The 22,796-nt window shown below is 40.7% G+C and overlaps 1 protein-coding gene across 1 annotated transcript in view; it reads left to right on the top strand.

The window, feature by feature from the left end:
* Positions 1-877: 877 nt before the first annotated feature.
* ZNF366 (zinc finger protein 366) overlaps positions 878-22,796 on the top strand; it is a 60,841-nt gene continuing 38,922 nt past the window's right edge. The window contains exon 1 of the mRNA XM_063085072.1: positions 878-916. The gene's annotated coding sequence lies outside the window, so the exon portion shown is untranslated. The remainder of the gene's footprint in view (positions 917-22,796) is intronic.

Raw genomic sequence — 22,796 nt, 5'->3', positions numbered from 1 at the left:
ACCTGTGCTGCTTCACAGTATTTTGAAAACAAATAAAGATCTCCTTCCAGAGTTCCAGAGGTGACTAAATCCAAGAAGCCGTAGGAATGTGAAGGACAGGGCAACATAAACAGCGGTTCTGGGATAATTGTGTCCAGCAGCAGTGAGCTAAGCTGCTGCTTTTCCTTTTTCACCCATCAGCAAAGATGGAAGCTGGATTTGGTCCACTACATAAAGCTCAGTGACCAGCGCATAAATCTGCAGTTCGATCCTGGAAGAACTCTGAGAATCTAGAGTCAGCTGAGGAATTGCAGCAATGCTGTTGTTTCAAAGGGCCTAGAAAAAGCCCTGTCTTACAGGCTGCAGGTTTGCCTCAGTGAGCACAACAGACCAAACTTTCCCTTGCTCAGACTCGACATGACATGATTTGTTCCCTTTTGGCTGTGTCAGTTCTGCAAACCAGATACCAGACGCTTGCAAGTGCAGGAGAGCCTGCCTTTCTGGAACACCATTTGTTTGGACAGGACAGGCCACTAAGGCGTTTTCATCTCTTTAAAGCTCCCAGGGCACAGCATATTTGAGGAATTCCTTTTTTCAAAGTTTTTTTTTTTGCCCCTTCCAACATTTTGTTTAAGAGAAAATGAGATGTCTATCTTCTGTTTCCTTATTTTTTTTCAGGAAAGCAAAGGGTTGTTGACTTCCTCCCTCTCCCCTCCCTTCCTTCCTTCTTCCCGAAGGTACTCATCTGAGAAAAAGAGAACGAAGTATTGTTCCTGTTCTCTTTCTTAAGTCATTTGAAACACTGTCCCTGCGAGTTCTTTAAGTTCCCTGCAATCTGTACACAAGAGAAAGAGGGAGAGAGAGAGGGAGAGAGACAGAGAGCGAGGGATCAGGTAAAGCAGAGGGGCTGCTGCAGCCATTCAGACCTCAGGAGCTGGTAAGTTACCCATGCACTTGTTTCTACTTCCATTTCTACGTCCCTGGGATGGGTACTGCCGTGGGTATCTGCAGCAGAAAATATCTTACTGGGTGTAGTCCTAAATCAAAGAGCGTGACTGATGGATGGCCCAGAATTTAAGCTTCTACTTTTTTAAAAAGAGAATACTGGTGCTTTGCAGAGCTGAGGCTGGCAGAACTGGAAATAGAATTGCATTGGGGCTTAAGGAGGACACCGTGTTAAATCTGGATTTTGGCACAGATAACGTGGCTGGGTTAACCAGGAGCCATTGGAGTGTGTGGTGTGCCCCATTGGAGAATTCACTCTTCCTCAGCACTGTGTTCTGGGAACCTTATCAGGGTGTGTGTTAAGAACTGTGGTTTGCTCTGGGATTTCGTTACACATTGTGTGGATTGAGGTGCCCTTCTCTTGTTCTTTTCTTTCTATTTGGCACCCCTTCCCCCAAAGAGGACTGTTAATTTGTGACTGTTATTCTACATCACTGAAGGAGAAGAGAAAAAAAAGAAGGGAATGTCACTTTGAAATAGTACTGGGGAGGGGTGGCTTATGTGTTCAGATTCCACATATGGGTTTAATGTGAACTTATTATTCATTGTCAGTGGAAGATGTCATCTGCCACACAAAAGAAGGCAAAGGTTTTGGGGCATATAGCTTTAGTTTTGGAAAACAACAAGCGACTAGAATGGAAGGATGAAGATTGATCGCTTGTGTCAGTAGGAGTGAAAAACTGAGGTATAGATGCAATTGAAAAGCATTCACCCAGTGCCTGGTTTTCCAAGCACCAAACAGAACACAGCAAAAACTAGTCAGTCTTATACATACAACTAGTTTTTAAAAGTCTAATTTACTTCCTTTAAATTTGTCAGAAAGGATAATGTTACCAAGAACTCATTATGGCAAACCATGAGGGAGCCAAGATCACATTGTCAAAAATAGGTCAGCAGGGTCACTCTGAAAGACTATTTATGTTTACGAATACTAATTTAATACAGGGAGTTGCTGAGTGGGTGAAAGGCCATGCATACTTTTAAAAATATTCATTTCTATAAAATTTACTGATTAAAATCAGCTAGAATGTGAACAGTGTGATAAAAATATCTGGACTCTCATTTTTAAATTAATTTGGCCAGACTATGCTTTAACCACAACCAAGTAATTAATCTTTGTTGGAAACTGAGCCATCATCTTAATAAGCATTAAAAAAATGATAGGACTGAACCATTAAGTAGGTTTTGTTCCATTAGTCAGACCTCTTTTTTCCCTCCCTTGTTCAGGAGACTTTCCTTAGGAGCACCATAAAATGAGCAACATAAAATAAATGCGATTAGTGTCTGCCTGCTTGAGGATGCAAAACGATTTTAATAACAGTTGGAAGTGGTTTCTAGCTCCCCTGCCACCTACCCTATCCACCTCATTTTCATAGATCTTCAGGTCAAAAAGTAGCTGGACTGATCATCCCAGGTATTTTGCATCATTTATCAGCAATTGTGACCCAACAAGAAAACTCACAGCTGAGATCCTGACTTGCTCCTTTCGCTTTCATTTCTCCTTGATAATGTATTTAATTTTTTGCCCACTTAAAACAACATCACAGAATATTCTCTAGTATGGGTTACTGAACAAAAAGCATCAGATGTAACCCCATATGAAACAAATGACAGCAGAGTCACTCTGACAAAAGCCGAGCAAGGTGAAGGTGGGTGGCCAATGGCTTGGAAGGCAGCCCCCCTTCCAGCACGTGTCTCCATTGCGGCTGGAGATTAGGGAGCTGGGGATATGCCATTTTCTTTAAAAGAAAAAATATATGTTCAATAGTTCCATTTAACTTGTGAAGTCATTGCCATGAGAATATCTGTCAGATACCGGGGGGACTTTAGCTACCTGAAGAAAAAAGCCATCAACTAGTTTAGTAAGTCACTGCCGCTCAATCTGTCTTTACTCAGCTCCAAGAAGGGAGTTGGTATTTGTGGAAACTTCCAGTGTGTGGTTCTTCTTTGGGGTCATCAGAGGCTCTTTTATGATATCATTAGGGGAATCCCAGCTTGGAATGATCCAAAATTTAACACACACAAGATATTATTAGTTAATTTCTGCCCAGATCGTATGCATAACTAAATTACAAGTTTGTCATGTAAATGTTAAATCATGCTAGGATATGTGTCCTGAAAGTCTGCGTGCTGGGATGGAATCAAATTAGAGCAAGCAGAGCATCAAAAGCACAGGCTCTGTTGCTACACAAATTTGGGTTTCAATTCCAGCTTTGAAACTTACTGACTATGGGCCTCAGGCCAGGCACTTAACCTCCCTACGCCTCAGTGTCCCCAGACGTAAAATTGCATCAACATAATAGAGTTGTTGTAAGGATTAAATAAGATTATTGATGTAAAGCAGTTAACACAAGGCTTGGCAAGTAGTTGGAGTCAACTGATGTCAGGTGTAATTTTTTAAGTGTCATATATTAACAAGTAAGAGTAATGTATTTTTTTTAATATAGAGAAGAGAATGTCCCCTATAATTTGTGTCATTATTCTTACTCTATACTATACAAAAATTATTCCTTATAGCTCTAGAGTTGGGCACACATTGAATGAAGATATTCTGAACCCCAAATTCTTGTAAAACAAAAGAAGGTAGAGTTTATTATGTTGATGTTCATCTCTGCTTATGGCAGAAATGCTAGATTTAGCCTCACTGGATACCAGCTCAATAGAGCTCAATGCAGGGGAAAGTTTGCCTTGGGATAAGTTTTCAACTTAGACGAATGTGCAAAGAGACCTCAAATATATTATAGACATTTCATTTGCCCTTTCACTCACTTCCCCAAGCTCTGGAGCTCTGTGTCATTGGTGACCTTTTCCCTGGCCATGGAGGGGCTGTAGACACATTTTTTGAAGACTAACTTCACTGTTCCATGACTCAGCAAGAGAGAAAAGGACTTGAAGTGACACCTTCTCCCTCCACCCAAAGCTGAGCACACTTGGAGATCCCTCTCCTCAAACATTCTGGCAGCAAGCCACTCACCTTCACACTGATAAATAGAACACCGTGTCACTACAAGGAGTGCGTGAGTGTGCGTGCACCTGCGTGGAGTGTGATAGACCCAACTGCTATTGTTCTCTCACTTTAAACTTTAAAACCTACATGCCCGTTAGTTTGTTAAGTAATAATGATACTTTTACTTAGGTCTTAAACTTCCCTCCACTTTTCAAAAGCAAAACTCACAACAGCAAAAACAACTAAAAATCTACCACCAATAACCAAAACCTCTGAGGTTCTTTTATTAGAATGAGAGTCTCTGATACAACAAAGGCTTGTTTGCACACTTAACCTTAGGAGAACAAATTGAAACTGGTTTGTTCTGCACTAATGTGCAAAAGGTGCCTCCTAATATAGCTTGGCGCCATAGGAGAAAGACCAGATTGGGAGTCACAACACTTCCGTTCTGATCCAACCCCTGTCACTCCCTATATGTGTGACCAGACAGGTTCCTTTACTTGCTTGAATCTCAGTTTTCTCATCTATGAAATGACAGGAACGGACTAAATCAATGCTTTTCAAGGTGGTCCATGTGTGCGAGTGTGTATCAGAATTCGCCTGGGGGGCCTTGTTTGCACTTTCCTCCTGCCCTGCCCACAGCAATGGATGCTCTGTGGGATTCTGCTGCTGACATCCTGTGATTCTCTCAGTTGGATGGTTGGTGTCTCGTTCCTTCTTCTTCAGGATGACATTGACATTCACTATAAATGCATGTTCTAAGAGCCATGCTTTTAAATGGAATTACTATTTAACATTGGATGTTCTCTTTAGAAGTTAGTTTTGAGTATATTGATTGTTATTCTAGAAGCTATTAGGATTATGGAATAAGGAATGTTCTAGCTAGTCAAGCAATCTGATGATACTGATCAATGTTCTATAACCATATACAAATCAAAAAGATCGATTACTTAGATCTATAAACATTATAATTCAGTACAAATAGCACTTTTTGATTTGTGCGTTTCTGTATCATTTGCATCTTATAGCGAGCATGTATTCTTTCTTTAATCAAGAAAAACACAGATATTAAACTTTTTCTATTCACTTTTTAAAAATATTAGATTTGATTCCATAAGGTTTGGTTGTTTAAAAACCCTTCTACTACATGTGCTGTGCTAAGTCTATTTTAGAAGTTTGATCCTTGTCCCTAAGTTAACAGTGACATGAAAGGGCAAAAAGATTGATGATAGTGTTTGAAAAATCAACACTCACAAGTCATGTTAAATCTGCTTTAATTATAAAAAATGCATAGGTTATAGAAAAAGTTGTTCTGATTTTCCTGATTTGGTTACTACCTACACACTAGATTGTTTTTTCTTATGTGTTTATATAGCTACTGAAATAGAGCAGCGATGGACATAGGTCTCTGACAAGAACATAGAGATAACAAATATTTTGATGTGCACTCTCAGAAACAGCTAGCCTAATGATGGCCGTTCTTTTTCACATGCCAAATACATTTACATAAAACAGTGATGTTTAGATGAAAGAATAAGAACATATCCTCATTGGGTGTTTGTGTAATATATAAGTTCACTAGAAAGTGAAGACCACAAGGACAGGGACTTTCTTTTGTTCACTGCTGAATGCCCAAGTCCTGGAATGGCATATAGCATATAATAGATGCACGATAGATATTTGTCGGACAGATGAATTAATGAAGAAGTGGGCTACAGAGTGAAACATGCTATCTTTACATAATGCCAAATGAAGCAGTTAATGAGTAAAAAAGTTAGTCGAACTTTTTGGGGGTCTGGACAATGCCAATTGCCAGCTTGACAGATGGATTCCTCACCTGAATTGACTGGAATTACATGTTACGTGAATGGGGCTGCTACGTGCATATTAAAATGTCCTCTTGGCAAGTACCCCCACCCATTTGCTCACGGGAGAGAAATATTGACCAGAGAGAGAGACACAGAAAAGACTGTTGGTTGCATTTTATTTTCCATTTGTTTTCTGGGCAGATGATGGGTTAGCAAATTGTTTTTGGCAAGAGAACAGTCACTTGTTTTTCCTTGACTGAAAGAGCTGTGAGCCAGGATTCAGCCTTGTAGGAAATGCTCAGTGATCTCTGGTTTGTTGTAGGCAAGGCTGTAAATCCAAGGGAAAGGGATGCCACTTGGGCTGAGTTTACAAAACACCATGAGGTGAATTCAGGGAGACAAATATGATTTTCTTGTTGAGCACAATCCCCTTTCCATTATTTAATTAAAAGCAACGAGATGGCCAAAATGACCAAATACTAGATTGAGGCAGTTTTATGTTTATTTGGCAAATTTAAAGTGGTAAGTGTAAATGCTTAGTAACAAGTTGGGATTTTGGATGATGCTTATTACATTTAACAGTATTAGGTTTCAAGCTTTCTGTATTCAAGTAGAAACTGAAAAAGCTCTCTCTATTTGTTGGTAAAGCTATCTCTTTATTGTCAAGTACCAGGTGCACACAAAGGCAATTCTGACCCATTCTCTTATTTTGCTTTGGTATATTCTGGCCCCACTTTGACCTCATTCTATGATGGCCACTGATAGTAAATAGGGGAATGATATAACTGCAGCACTACCAGTTTGGGTCCTTCTAAGAACCCTACATGCATTATTTCATTTAGCCCTCCCATTCTAAGAAATAGGTGCTCTGTTCTCCCCATCTTAGAGACAAAGAAAGGCAACCACCTTGTTATTAATAGATCAACTAGAGCGAATAAGTGATTTGCCCAAGGTCACTAAATTGATACTTGGTTTCTCATTAAGGAGGAAGTGTCATCATAGATAATAATTATTTAAAAATTAAGTATCCTTTAAGGCAATACCCCTCAAATGTGGCCCCAGGACCAGTAGTATGGCATCACCAAGAAGCTTGTTAGAAATGCAGAGTCGCAGGCTCCACCCCAGGCCCACTTAATCAGAATCAGCATTCTAACAAGAGCTCCAAGCCATTCAGTTGCACATTCAGTTTGAATAGCAATACCTTAGGGCTTTGATCTGTTGTACACAAACTGATCCTGGAATGCAGGTCCCCATTCCAAGGAGTTACAAAGCCATCTGTTGACTTTGACCCTGTTCAAGATAGCACAAGTCCCTATTAGAAAGTGGCATTACTGGACAAGTCTCAATTCTATTCAGCTCTAAGCAATATCACACATGAATTTTGTGGTCTTACCCAGCAAGTTAACCCCATACCGAGGTATCCTAATACTCTCAGAGAGGAAAGTTCTGGTGTATTGTTTTTCAAATGTGTTCTGAGCACCAATCATCAGAGCCACCTGGGGCAGATTCCTAGCCCTTTCCCCAGTCTAACGAATCTGGGGAGGTGACCAAGGCTCTGCCTATTACCTAAGCTACGGGCTCAAGATTAGGAAGTCCCCACAGAGGGCAGTAATAGTATTTGGGGGACACTATTCTAAAAAGGTATCCAGCTTTTTCAGCAGCTTGAAAAAAATATTTTAAAACAAAAGTCGAGAGAGAGAGAGAGAGAGAACACCACAGATTCCTTCCAGGTAGAAAAGGAACTCTGCCGGCTCCTTCCTTTGAATGCTCAAGAATGGGGGCGGGCAATCCTGCTATCTGCCTGGCATCTTCCTCTGGGAGAAGAGGGGGACCCATTCTCCAGCATCACAGCCAAGGAGGAGATGCCAATACACACACCTCATGCTTCCCAGTTAGAAAACTCTGCGGAAAGAATCCTTAGAGTTTCCTTTGCAATGGGGACTGACCGTTCTCTCTTGGAACAGAAATCAAGAGGGGACTATTGTTGGAGGGGTGGGGAAAGGAAACAGGGCCGGAAGAGAGCGAGGGAGAGGACTGGAATGGCCTCTGGTTTGCAGCAGCCTGGACAAAATGGGGCCTCTGCTTGGATGCGGCCGGTGGCTTCTCCCCCTTAACTGAGGCCCTCTGGCCTCCTTTCATGGGAAGTGCAGGGAGATGAGGAACTTTATGCTGTTTTATGGGACATCTACCAATAGTGCCCACCACTTTGTTTCTTGCAGACTGTTTTCTAGTTCAGGCAGTTTCTACCCCACAGCATAGAGGAGTCTTCCTCCCCTCACTCCCACTCCCAGAGAACTTTTTCAGTTAAAAAAAAAATTTACAAAGAAGGATATTCTAGCATTATCCTAAAAAAAATGTATGTATTGAGAAGTTTTAAAGTGCTAAGGTGTGCTGTACTTAATCTCTCAAGACAGGGTTCCTGAACTGCTAGACCTTGAATTCTCGTGGTGAGAAACATGCAGAAAGTTCTATGAGGTTACGAGCAGGTATTTCCAGAGAGTGGGGCAAAGAGGGGCTATTCCGAACACTGTCTTTTTTGATACTCAGGAGACATCCAATAATGCAGCAAGCACCTGGCATTTCCACAAGTGGGCATGGTCCACAGCCTTCCTGTACCCCAGTGAGGTCATGGCACAGTCACTGTCACTGGCTGGGTGAGGTCTCCAGGAGCAGAGAGTTATTTCCTGGCTGCAGCATGGGCCCCAGATCTTAATGGAGCTGTTAGAGAAGGAGCAGAGAGCCCAGATTTGGGGAAAGAAGGTGCAGCCCAATATTGTATCATTTTCAAAAAGGCAATCCCGTTCATTGTGACTTCAAAACCTCCATGTGTTCAGACACATCCCACTATTTAACACAATTTACATTAGCCACTTTTTGACACCAATGAGTCTCCTAGGAGAGGAATTTTGGCATCACATCTTCAATACATGCAGTTGGGAAGAACATATAATGGTGAGCAAAACCCATCCCAGAAGGTTTAGGACATAAAGTGCCAAATGTATTTGCTCTTCAACCAATCTGGATATTTGGGGAAGGGGTGTTGGATTACTTCATAAAGTGCTATCTCTTATGTACATGCCACATGTGCCTTACACATGTATGTATTAGCACACACACTGACTACCCAAAATCATTGGTTCTTACAGAAGATTGAGTCAGTGGATTAGTCCCAAATTGTTTATTTGACTCAAGAATGTAGTATCTGATTTTCAGTCCCCTATACTTCCAAACAGACTGCTGTTCTAATTATATTTTCTTAGTGATGTTTAAAAGAGTTTTAATTGTATTAGCTAGTTTTAGCAGGCAGACTGTGAGAAGATTTAAATGTTATTGTAAGCTATTCTTAAGGTACTGCATTCATTACCACGTGTCACTTTGAGAATGTAAGTAACGTAGGAAAGAAGGTTAACTTGGAGTCAGAGAACAGAGATTTGAGTGTGATTACTGACACATGAATAGATGGCAGATCAGTGAATCCTAATACATATGGGAACTTAGTATATGATAAAAATAGCATTGCATATCAGAGGGGAAAGCTGGATCATGTAACTAACGATGTTGGGACAACTAGGTAGCTATTTGGGAAAGAAAAAGTGACTTATTTCCCTACTTTATTTGTTAAAATAAATATCAGGTAGAACAAAGACTTAAAACATTAAAAACAAAAACATACTATGAACCTAAAAATTGTGCTAAAAAATTGTCTTAAAAATGAAAACAAAAATACTAGAAAAAATGAGAGTTGGGTTTTTTTTTTTTTTTTTTTTTTCTGAGTCTCAGAGTGGGAAGGGTCTTTCTAGTTTTAACCAGAGGGCTTAATATTTAATATACATTTTATTATATTAAATAAAAAGCTTCTTCAGGGCCAAAACTCAATAAACAACATCAAAAGACAAACAAAAAGCTGGGAAAATCTTGGCAATGTATGTCATAAAAAGCTTAACATGAATAGAAATATGAGCAAATCACACAAAGCACACATTTCACAGCAAATGAAATAGTTGACTCTTAAACAGGTAAAAAATTAAAGATACCATCCTAAGTCATAATAAGAAAATGCAAATTAAAGCTATGAGATGCCTACTTTATTGGCAAAGATAAACGTCTGTTAGCACACTAGTTTCTGGGGTTCTGGAGAATGCTCTCGGACATTTCTGGTGTAATTGAGAATTAGCAAAACTTCTACAAAGAGCAATTTGTGAATGTCTACCAAAATGTAACTTTGACTCCTCTTGGGATTTATTCTACAAATATATTTATAAGATGCAAAAAGACATACCTAAAATTCAATATATTTTCCAAAGCATTACTTGGAACAGAAAAAGGAAATAGTGCATTTTTCCATCATAACAGACAGGTTAAATTAAGTACAGTACATCTGTACAGTGGAATATTGTATGGCCCTAAAGAATAAGGGAACAGAATAGAGCCTAGAAATGGACTCTAGGTATATATTCACTTGATTCGACAAAGGAGCTAAGGTAATGCAATGAGGGAAGGTTAGTCTTTTCGATGTGGCACTGAAACAACTTAATATGCAAAATAAAAAATGAACCTGGGCCCTTACCACACGCCATGCACATATATTAACTTGGAGTAGATCATAGACCTAAATGTAAGAGTTAGAACTATAGAATTTCTAAAAGGAAACAGAAAATCTTTGTTACCTTGGGTTAGGCAATAATTTCTTAGTTATGATACAAAATGCATAAACAATAAATGAAAAAATTGGCAAATTTTTCATCAAAATTTAAAACTTTTGCTCTTTAAGAAAAAGATACCATTAGAAAAATGAAAAGATGAGCCACAAACTACAAGAAAATATTTGCAAAACATATATCTAATAAAGGGCTTGTTTCCAGAATATGTAAAACATTTTAAATTCAATAATAAGGTAAACAACCCAATTTTAAAATGGGCAAAAGTTTTGAATAGTTAAACAAAAAAGATAAAAATAGCAAATAAGCACATGAAAATATACACAATATCATCAGATTATGAAAATGCAAACTAAAACCAAAATGAGATACTACACACTCACTAAAATGTCTGAAGCCAAAAAGATGCAAAATACCAAGTGTTGGTGAGAATGTGAATAAACCAGAGCTCTCACACAATACCCATGGGAAGGCAAAAGAGTACTGCCCCTTTGGAAAACAGTTTGGTAGTTTTTTAAAAATAGTTAGAAATACACTTAACCATACAACCCAGCAATTTTACTTCTAGGTAACTACCCTCAAAAACTGAAATAATATGTCCACATGAAGACTTGTACACAAATGTTCATGGCAGCATTGTGCATAGTAGCCCCAAACTGGAAGGTCTATAAATTGGTGAGTAGGTAAACAAAATCCGGTATATCTATGCAGTGGAATACTACTCAACAATAAAAAGAAACGATTGATACATGCAATGGTGTAGATGAATATCAAAAGCCTCATGCTAAGTGAAAGAAGCCAGACACAATATTATTAAAGGGGCCATACACACAGTAAATAAGGAATGATTTTATTTATATGAAATTTCTAAAAGCACAAAACTGTAGAGACAGAAAGTAGATTAGTGGTTTCCGGTTGCTTAGGGCTGGGAGTGAGAATTGACTGCTAATGGTCATCATGGAACTTTCTGGAGTGATGAAATTATTCCAGAATTGGATTTTGATGATGGTTGCACAACTGTATAAATTTTCTAAAACTCATCGCACTGCATACTTAAAAATGCATGAGTTTGATATTATGTAAATTATACCTCAATAAAGCTGTTTAAAGTAATTTGGGGAAAAAAAAGAAAAGAAAAAAAAAAGAAAGAATGAGGCAGCTCTATATGTTCTGATAATGGAGCCATTTCCAAGCTGTATAGCTATGCAAAAAAGTGAAGGTGCTTGGTATAGCACCATTGTATAGTATGCTATCATTTTTGTTAAAGGAAAAGTACATTTTTGACATGTATAGAATATCTCTAGAAGGATACAATAGACTTGCTAATAGAATTTGCCTTTGGGCAGGGGAGTGAGATGGCTGGGGCAGGGGTGTAAGGGAAAAATTTAACTGTATGAGTATATCCTCTCTATACCCAATCGAGAGACAGACAGACAGAGAGATAGACAGACAGACCCAGATCAACCATACCAGCTCTGTGACCACGAGAAAATGTCTGAGCTTCTGTTTCCTCATCTGTAAAATGAAGGGGTTGGACCCGTTGATCTCTCAGAATATTTCTGATTTTAAGTTCCGTGCTCTGAGAATGTTTTAAGGATGACCATATCACACCTGTCTACATTCCTCTTGTCCTTTCCTTGCCAGCATGTCACCAAATGCTACATATAAAGCCACGACCAAAGGCTTTGTTCTTTCTCACTCAGTTGCCTCTCAGTTTCTTGGGTCCCCATCCTTTTGGTGACATGTAAATATGGGTACCAACCAGGGTGAGATGGCAGCCCCGAATGTCGGGAGTGGGGGAGTGGCAAGAAGGTAGACAGGAGCTTTTACAACGCACGTGCTAGGGTAGCTGCTTGAGATGAAATCCCGACCGTCTTGCTGACCAGCAGTGTGACCACGGGCAGTTCACCTCTCTAATTTCCTCATCTGTGTGACGGGTATAAAATAGCAGCACCCTCTTTGGGTGAGAATTAAGAGTGGTAATTCGTGTAATTGCTTAGCACAGTGTCTGCCTCATAGCCTTTTAATTATTAATCTGAACTCCCCCTGTTCATGGGATCGGGAGCTATCCCAGGGATAAGAGAAAGAGAGGCATCTAAGTTATCAGGCTGCATACTCATTTACCCTAAGAACTGGGAGTCCTGGTCGTGATGGGATGGGATGTTTTTCCAACCCAAAAGCCCAAAGAGAGAGGCTGTAGTAAATTCTGCTGCCCCCAAGCCAATATCACTAAGGGAAACTTGTTCTAAGATTCCACCCCTTGGAGGCAATTATATACTGAAAATGTGATGGATGCAGGCTAAAATTCGGAGATTGTAACATTTTGCAGGGGGTTGAGCCAGTAAGTTTCAATTTACGTGATAAATGTGCCTTAAATTATATTTGAATCAAAACATTATTAAATATTAATATTGGGACCATTGTACATATAACCTCCTTTTCATGGTAGTCATTCAATAAATATGAGTTGCTGCTCAAATCAAATCAAACCAAACCAAAAATCTTCCATCAGCATGGTATACACATGCCACTATTTCCCAGCTGCAGTCCTAGCGCAGCACAGCAGGGATGCATTTACATCCAGACAATTCTCTGTGGGTCTCTGTAACTTCATGTGTCTCAGTCATAGCAGCACTCCCTCCACCAAAAACAAAACAAAACAAAACAAACTCTGACAGCTTTTAAGTGAATTGAATTTCCTCTGTGTGTATTATAAAGTGATGGTGAACCCCTTTTGCATACATTCTTGGCTTTGTGATCAGATCACATTCTAGAACTAGATTCTAGAAGGCATGGTTTTGTTTAGATATTTGCCGTTCTTACTCTTTCATGTGTGTCTGCTCTCCCTAACTACATTAGAAATATTTGTCAGGACTGTGTTTTAAACTGTTTTTGTACTCTCTAGGACAAGAGCCCTTCAAATTCTTGCTGGTCTCACATTAATTCTATCTGAGATCCTTTGAAACAACAGCTCTCACTATCCCCACTTTAGAGATGAGGAAACCGAGGCTCAGAGAAGATGAACAATTCAGTTGAAGTCTTACAGCTCTGTGGAGCTTTGGGTAGTGTGGAGTTATGACAAAGAGTCTGTATGTAGATGTCAAGTGCATACTGTTGCAGACCGACTAATGTTTCAGAAGTATACATACTCTTGTTTTTCAAATCTGGTGATGTTATGGTAATTAGTTAATTAGTTACAAATTGATTTAAAGGAGTTACTGAATTCAAAATAACTTTCAATTATTTTGTATTTTTTCTAACTTTTAGCGATTTACAAAATGGGTTTATTTTTAAAATTTACAAAGAGGGTCCTCATGTTGAGAAGTCTGGGATCCACTGCAGCAGAAAAGCCAGGAGCCACTAACAAATGGCAGGTGATGTTTTGAATAATGTAGGTTTTCTGGGAGAACTGAGTGTTTCCGTTCTTAAATTGCTATTTGTAAAAAGTTTGTATATTTGATCAAAGTTTAGAAATTGTCTGGAAGTATTTATTGTTTAATTTCTTTCTTTATGTAACAACTATTTCCAAAAAAACTCCTAGTTCCTTCCTTTATTTTCTGTATGACCTTGGGCAATTTGCATGACCTGCTTGTGTCTCAGTGTCCTCATGACAAAATGGGGAAAGAGTAGTACCTATCTCACAGGGTGCTATGACAGTCACATCAATTAATGCATGTGATGTCTTTAACACATTCTTGTTGCATGGGAAACACTCAGCAAATATTGTTATCTTAGGCACCACTTGCTCAACAGACATTTTTGGAATGAATTAATGAATACATGAAAATGTGAAGTAAGGATAAAGAGCAGTTCTTGATATGGGGTTCCTCATCTGCATCTCCTTAGTCATGGGCAGGTAGGCAGGACAGCTACTTCAATGCAGATGCTACATTTTGGGAGTGTGTGCTTCGATGAGCTCAAGAGAGCCGATGTTTCTGTATCTTCTGCTTCCTCAGACTTCACAAGTCTATCAACTCCATGTGTTAGATGCATCAAAACACGTATTTAAGGCATCAGGCGGGAAGTGTCTGGGCTTGGAACTGATGTGAAGTACAGGCTTTATTCCTCATTAAAAACCATAAGAGGAAACAAGACCATTAGACCCTCTAAATAGGAGGAGAGAAGCAAGGCTTTCTTGCCACAAACCAAAATGCTGAAGACCACAGTTATAGGAGGGTCAAAGGAAGTTAGAATGACCTTTCATAGCAGGCTCAGTGTTTAGCTAGCTTAGAATTTCACTTCCAGATCATTCCATGGATCGTCATTTAGCTTTCTTACATAAACAACCTTCTAGCCTAATAAAAACAGTTATTCTTGCTTTTTTTTTTTTTTTTTTTTTTTTTTTGCTGTTTGCAAAGTGAGGTTTTGAAGGTAGGAGAAAATAACCTGTTGCTAGACTTTAAAAGGTATCTTTCAAGGCTGACGTAGTTTTGTTTTGTTTTTTAGTAATGGTCTGGGGCAAATGGGTCAATGAAGAAATAACCAGCTTCTCAGAATCGACTGCTTTTACCAAGACCAGGCAGTAATAATCACAGCAGTTACTGCTCCTTGGCTGTCTCATGTGGGGGATGACCTGTGCTGGTGCTAGACACTAAACTGCATAAGACCCAGTTTGAACCTTCCAGAACTTTCCAGTGAAATAATGGTTATACTGAGTGGAGATTAATATGCTTCCCTGTCACCTCTCTCTACCTACCCTGTTTCTGCCCCCTGAGATCACATGAAACGAGTCCAGTTCTTCTAAGTGTCAGCTCTTTGAAGTATTTAAACATAAGCTATCAAGTCCCCAGGCCTCCAACACGCCTCCTTCTTAACATGCCAGGTAACTTCACCTGCCTCTGTAAGGTATGGTTTTATGTCTCCTCACCAGTAGGTCGCACCCCTCTGCTTACTCTCCAATTTGTCCCTGTCCATGATGTGTGGCCCAGAACACTCCCCCACCCCATCCTTATGGTGTTGGCAGTGAAGGGTAGAGCTGGGCTCTCTGAGGCCCGTGTTCAGGGCCACAGCGACTGCTGGGATTCTCCCTCAAAAAACCCAAGGGAAGGGGTCTGAAGTAAAAAAAAACAAGAAACTTAGAATGAGAATTACTGATTTGCCTTATTCTTTTTCTGTATCTCAGCCTTAGTCTTGTCTCAGGCCTTCCTCCTTCCACTGTAAAACCATGGGAGTATCTTCTTACCAGTATTATTAGAAAGACTAAATACTAGTACATTTAGTATTTATTGAGTGTCTTTTTCTCATTCAGATGCTTTATATTCCTTATTTTATGAAATGTCACAATAACCCTGCAAGGTGGGTTATTATTTTATTTTCCATATGAGGAATCCAAGGTTCAGAGATTAAGTAACTTGCCACAATTGTCAAGGGGAAGACCTAGAATTCCAACCTGGGGCTGCCTTTCTCCCAAGTTCATGCTCCTTCTTCTACGTCACTCTACCTCTCTGTGATATAACACACTTGAACTTGGTTAGAGTGTGGTGTAATAACAAGGTCAAGGGTTCAGATCCCTGTAGTGGCCAGCCACCAAATATGAGAAATTTTTAGTACTTTGCCTGGCCATACTAGGTGCTCAGTAAGTGCTATTTCCCTTTCTCTCATCATACTTCCTCTTCTCTCACATAATCACATGCAACCTAAAAATGAGGAAGAGGGCTTCCAGTTCTGAAGTGGGCATATAACATGAATTCTGAAATGATGTGTGCCTTTAGCCATTTAAGCCTTTCCATGGGTCTGTGGTTCAGCTCAACAGGGCCCCTGTTAACATCTACTAAGCCAACTGGTTTACAATCAAGGGATGTCTGGGGATTCTTTCTAAGCAATTCCCATCCCTTATAGCTTTTTACTCTTTCTTCAAATAATTCTATGCATTCCCCAAATCATCCAGTTAAATTCAGTGTCTTTTGAGAGCTCCACAGCAACTTAGATCTGGTCCTGCCTTCTTTGGACTCCAAGTCCACAGGTCAGGGCAAGCAAGTGCCATCTCAGGGAGAGGAAGGGGGACTCAAGGTGAGCTTCTCTTTGGCTCCTCTTACCCTCACTGGGGTCCTTAATGCCTCTCTGAGAGGTTTGTTATAGTACCTACAGCAACTATCATACTCGAGCTCAGTACTTCTCAACTGGGGGCAGTCCAGTCTTCCCTGAAGGCATTTGGAACTAGGAAGGGTGTTTTTTGGTTATCACAATGATGAGGGGACACTATTGGCATCTAGTGGTTGGTGGTGGGCTGGGATGTTAAAGTTCTGCAATGCACACAACAGTCTGGCATGACGAAAAATGGACCCACACAAAATAGCGATACATTCTGCCTCCCTTGAGAAAGACAGGGCCACCACTGTCTTCTCGTCATTGTCCCTCCATGGCCAGCACAGTACCTGTCCCTCCATAGATGCTTAATACAAATCTTTTGAATGAATGTTCTCCTTTGTTACCTTCCCATGTTTCTGTATGTTTCTTCTCCCACTGGAGGTTCTGAAAGAGAGCTGTCCTGCTCGTCTCTAGTTTCTGGAACTGACTTCAAAGGTGGAGGCCTTATTCAGCTCTATCTTATTTCATCCCATATTCCATCCCTCTTTTTTTCCCCTCTTTGAAAATTTTCAACAATTTGGAGACCCATAGTCCTAATGAATGCCTTCTAAATTGATCAATTATCATTTACCCTATGAGTAAAGTTCAAAGACGTAGCTTTCTAGAGTAATTTTAGGTAGCAACTTTTTTTCCTCCAAAGTGGATTTAAACATTCTAAAAAGGTATTAGGTCAATGGCCTAACAGATTAAGTTAAGTGCTTGACTCTAAGTGATTTAGCCAAAGAGCAACAGTGGCCCTGTTGGCTTCCCTTCTCAGATCCTTGAAGCTACAGCTTTGAATGGGTGGAGGAAGAGACAGCCAGTGAGGAAAAAGCTAAAACTTGCAGTCTGACCGTCTTCATCACCCTCACTGAAATGTCAGGTAAATAACTAGTAAGCAGACTGAGGACTCCAGCTCCCACCAGGACAGCTAACCTAACAGAGGAGAGTCAGAATTGTGTCCCCATGAGATGCCTGTACCCTGACCCCAGATCAATGACAGTAGTGCGATGCTGCAGCAGGGAGCATTCTGTGTGGTTGGAAATTTTCAGAGTTCGTGGGTTTTACTTTCTGGCTGATTCCCCTGAGAAGACCCTTAGCTCCTTTCTCTTTTGTAAATTTCAGAGAGAAGGTTCTCTTCCCATCGTGGGAAATCCCAACTCTGCTCCACTCAGGGGCTCTCCCATTTTCTTAAAGGATATGAGGGAATACATTTAAAGGTCTTAAAGTTCATTCTCATTCTTTTCAAATTGAAAACAACTCTCTGAAGAGTAACATAGCTCGGGGCTGGGAAGGATCACAAGCAGAGAAATTTGGTAAGGGAGGAAAGAATTAACGTTTATTTAGCACTTGCCATGTACCACGCAGTTTCTATTAGGTACTTCGTTTTAATCTTCCTCCAGATCCCTGAAATAGTGTATTAGTCAGGACAGACTAGGCTATGCTTGAATAACAAACAACCCCCAAATCTCAATGGCTTGGAAAAAAAGAAAAAAGAAAGGACAAAAACAAGAATTTTTGCCTCATTTCCATTACATATCCATTCCTTGGATCAGCTGTGGCTTTGACCCAAGTCATCTTAACTTCAGGCCTGAGACTGACAGAACAATTATTATGTGAAATGTTTCAGGTTGCTGTGGCAGAGGGAAAGAAATTATGTGGAATCATGGACTGCTTCTCAAAGACGCCACAGGAAATGACGCCTCTCACTGTGCTCACATTTCATTGGCCGAAGTAAGTCACATGGCCATGCCCGTCTATAAGGGGAATAGGAAAATGCAGCTCAACGACGTGCCCACAAGGAGGACTAGAAACATTTGATGAGTAGAGTCTTATTAGCCTTGTTTTACAGCTGAGGAAACTAAGGTTAGGGAAGTTAGTAAGTGGTGAAGCTGGTTTTCAAAGCCAGGTTTTGTGATGTCGTCTCCTGGGCTCTTTTCTCTCCTAGAGTGAGTGCTTTCCTCAGGCACGTTATATACACGGTGTCCGAGCTCCTCTCTCAATGCTCTTGCTGGGCTAGAGTGTCCTTGGGGCTTGAGAGTCTGCACTTGCACCTGGATGCAGACAGGTTAAAGCCAGATCAAAATGATTGTGACTCACCACTGGAAGGCCCCTGGTCTTCCCAGTGGGAATGAGGGGGGTGCCACAGGCCTCAATCCCACCCCTCCTCCTTCCTTCTTCTTCCATCCCATTTCCTTCCCCTTTCCCCTCTCCCCCTCCCTCCCAACTGCGCCACAACAACATCCTAGAATGTAAAAGAATAGTAACATTAATTTTAAAAAATTATAAAAAACAAAAAGTAAAAAATAGTGGTTCAGCTATCATTCCATTTTACCCATTTCAATTCTCTTTCAAGTACTTCAACACATTCAGTGTGAAATTATTATGCAATAGAAGTTTTATTTTTGAGCATGTTAGATTTTTTCTTTTAATCCTAGTCTCAAGTGTCATGGGTTTCCTTGCTTATTGCTTTTTTGTTGCTAAATAGTGAGAAGTGGGCCACACTGTCTTTAGTTTGGTAAGGCTGCTGCCTGGTGGAAGTTCATGATCTAGGAGAAAGAATGCCCAAAATTCCCTCTATTACTTTCAGCCAAAACAGTTTCCAGGAAACAAAATCCTTGCTCAAAGGAACAATAAAATAACAAGACTGATTCCACCAGCCCTTAGAAAATCAATCCCAATATTTCATTTCCCTGGAGCCCAGAGGACGTGCCCTGTTACGTCAGTTCTTCTCAGACTTTTCTATTTCAAGTACCCCAAATGGCAGAGGAAAAATCTGAAGAAGAAATCCTCAGTGGTCTGCCACAGCTGAAGTTTCAGACTCTAACCTGTCCTCCTGTTTTCTTTTTCTTTCTTTCTTTCCTTTTTTTTGCATTCTGTTTCATAACATACCCATGTTTGTTTGCATTTAAAATGTTTTAAGTTGCTCATCACTACGTAGAATTGATAGGCCAGAAGATAAACTAAGTCCACGGTTTCTACCACCCCTAGGAACTTGATGTTAAGCCTTCCCTATCCTTCAACAAGAATATACTTATCATCTGAAAGTGGGTCCTTGAGGGAGAGGGACAAGGGCTGCTGTCAGGTTACGGGTATAGTGGGTGCCCCTTGGCAGCTAGAGTATTCCAGAAGCCAGGAGAGGATAAAGGCAAGGAGGAAGAGAAGGAGGAGGAGGAGGAGGAGGAGGAGGAAGAGGATCGTGGACTGACATCAGGAGACAAGGAAGAGCCAGTACAGCCAGGGAGAACCCTAAATGTAGCTTAAAAAGGCACGTGGAAATAGCCCAAAGTTAATTTACTGATTAACACAGTGGTTAAAGAACTACCTTTTTTTATTCAGTATATTCTCCTTATCCATTAAAAAGACAAAGTACTTTGTCTGAGCTAAAGCAAGCTGTATCCTGGGGCAAATTGTTTAACCTTGCTTGTGTCCAGTCCATAAAGCACAAACTCAAGCGCTGCTCAGCCTAATGAAGAGTAAAGTTTGCAAAACTCTTTGAAGGCAGAGAGTGCAATTTAAGTAATATGTATTATTAAATAAAGTGCCTATTTAGGATGGCAACTCTACTAGTTTAAGTAGTCAACACCTAGTAGAGCTGGTTGTCAAAATTTCATGACAGAAGGGACCTGGTTATCGATCACTCAAAATGGAAAATAAAACAAAATGGAACAAAGAAACAAGCCAGGCAGTAACAAATGGCAGGCGCCATTAAGGCATTGGCTTGGTTCATAGATTCCTGAGCTAAAGAAGGACTCATTTACTGGAATGGAAAAATATAGGGCCAGGAAATTGCTCAGAGGTCTCCTGTCTTTTCCTGTGCACATGGAGATGCACTATGTGTTGGCTACTGTTTTGGATCAGAATCTCAGTTTTAGAAATAGCCTGAGTTATGTCCTTGGAAAGGGAGAGAGTTGTGTGGTGTATCTGTGTGTGCTGGGGTAGAGGAAGGGAGGTGGGGAGGATGTTGGGCAGAGCCATTTAGACGCTCTCTGGAACTGAACTGCTTCCTTGGGCCTCACAGAGAGTTATCAGAACTGAACTAGGAGACTGAGCAACCAGTCTGAGCTTAGGGAGCCTCTAAGTCTCCTGAACTAGCTTTGAGGTAGAGCCAAGTCATTCCCACTGACAACACAGGCCAATTCTGCATGTTCAAGCTGGATGGCTGGTTTCAAGCCACCTATTTTTCAGGTACATACACTGAGCCTTAGTCTCTCATTCAATAGATATTTATCAGACAACAACCTCCTGCAAGACACTGTTTTAGGCGGTAGGAATATATCAGGGAAAAAAAGACAAACATCCTTGTGCTCACGGAGCCTGCATTCTAGTAGAGGGACATGGACAATGAATCAAATAAGTTATATAGTATGTTAGCCAATATAAAGTAAAACATAGCAGGGAAGGAGAAAGAATAAGGAGTGCTGGGGGGCAGGGTGGCCTCACTGGAAAGGTGGTGTTGAGCAAACATTTGAAGGAAGCAAAAGATAGAGTCATGTAGGTATCTGGGGAAGAGCTGTCTGGACAGAAAGAGCAGAAAGTGCAAAAGGCCTGAGGTGGATGAATGCCTGGTGTGTGCAAGAAACAACCAGAGGTCAGCAGGGCTGGTGTGGAGTAAACAGGAGTGCGGTAGGATATGAGGTCACAGGAGTAACAGGAAACAACATCATGGAGAGCCTTGTAGGCCACCGTGTGGACTTGGCTTTCACTCTCAAATAGATGGCAAATCACGGGAGAGTTTTGAGCAGGTGACAAGATCTGACTTACGCTTAAATTGAATCAGTCTGACTATTGTGTTGAGCGCTAAGGGAGCCCAAGTGTGGAGGTAAGAAGAGTTAGGAGGCTGTTATCATAAACCTGGAAGGAAGCTGCTGTGGCTTGACCAGGGTAGGGGCAGCGGAGGTAGTGAAAAGTGGTTGGATTCTGGGTAGACATTGAAAATAGAGCCTACAGAATTTGCTAATTTATATATTAGGGTACTCAGGTGGTCTGTCCAGGAGTAGCTCAGTGAGCTGGTGCCTTGGTGATGAGGGGAGTTCTTCTCCACTCAGGAGGTGATAAAGGAAGGGGAGGCATAGTTCAAGCAGGCAGGATTCTTGTTGCTCTTCCTTTGTTCCCTCCTGCTGATGGACGGTGTGTTATGTGCAAGGCACAGCAATGACTCTGAACTCACAGGATCCCTGCCCTCATGAAGCAAAGTCTACTGAGATAGTCAGACATTGAGTGAATAATCACGCAAATAAAAATGTAAAATGACCACTCTGATATGTGCTGAGTGTCAACATTAGTTATGTGCCCAGGTCAGGAGGTCCTAAGGAAGGGACGCTTGAGCTGGGATCTGAATAAACACGCCTCAACCAGGCAATGGGAGGCAGCAGGAGGGGCATGGTGTTCCAGGCAGGGGGAATGGTGTGTCCAAAGGTTCTGAAGGGAGAGGGAACATAGTAGGTATAAGGAACAGAGAGAAGCCAACACGAGTGAGATGCAGAGGAAATCGGCTGGTTCAGTAGTAAACGGGCAAAATTCCAAGAATTGTTTTTGTTCCAAAGTAAAAACGTTGGATTTTCCAGGGAAATTTGAATACTAACTGGATATTTAAATGATGAATGAAACTATTGACTTTTTAGGTATAAGATAGTATTGCAGCTAAGTTATAAGAAAAAGTCCTTATTTTTAAGAGATACATCCTGAAATATTTATAGATGAAATAGTATGATGTCGTGGATCTACTTCAAAACCATCCTGATTGGGAGGTGGGGGAGTGAGTAGGGAATAGATGAATTGGGATTGGTCATGAATTAACAAGTATAAGACATGGCCATTCATTATATTATTCTCTACTTTCACAGTTTGAACTTTTTCATAATACGTTTATTTTAAAAAGTAGATCGTCACACTTTCTTAGTTTCTACTACTGGACAGATTTCAAGCATTCCCCTGAAATACTGTCTATGCTTCATGGTACAGAGAAAAAGCCTGCTTGAGTGCCTGACCACACAGTTCTTATTTGATACTGCAGTGAACGAAGCTCCAAGCCCTCAATTCCCATCGCAGTTTAAATATCTCTAGTGGTTTTAGTGGTAACAGGACTTTGCCTTCTCGTCCTTCCCTTTGGTCCAGTTTAGGATCAATGTTTATAAGCTAAAGGCTGTGGCCCCTGTAATTCCAGGAGACACCCAGACTTCACCAGAGTCGCTCAGGTGCCCAGGGAGCGTGGCAATCCATCACTGCCAAAGAATGTTGAAACACAGAAGGAAGTAGACACTTGGCCCACAGGCATAAAGACTGTTACTTCTTCCTCGTATCTTGGAGGTTACATACTACAGAGATAGGCAG

Source organism: Cynocephalus volans, chromosome 2, assembly GCF_027409185.1.
Source record: "Cynocephalus volans isolate mCynVol1 chromosome 2, mCynVol1.pri, whole genome shotgun sequence".
NCBI classification, from domain to species: Eukaryota; Metazoa; Chordata; class Mammalia; order Dermoptera; family Cynocephalidae; genus Cynocephalus; species Cynocephalus volans.
The sequence above is the reverse complement of the archived record's forward strand: the minus strand, read 5'-3'. Positions and strand labels throughout refer to the sequence as shown.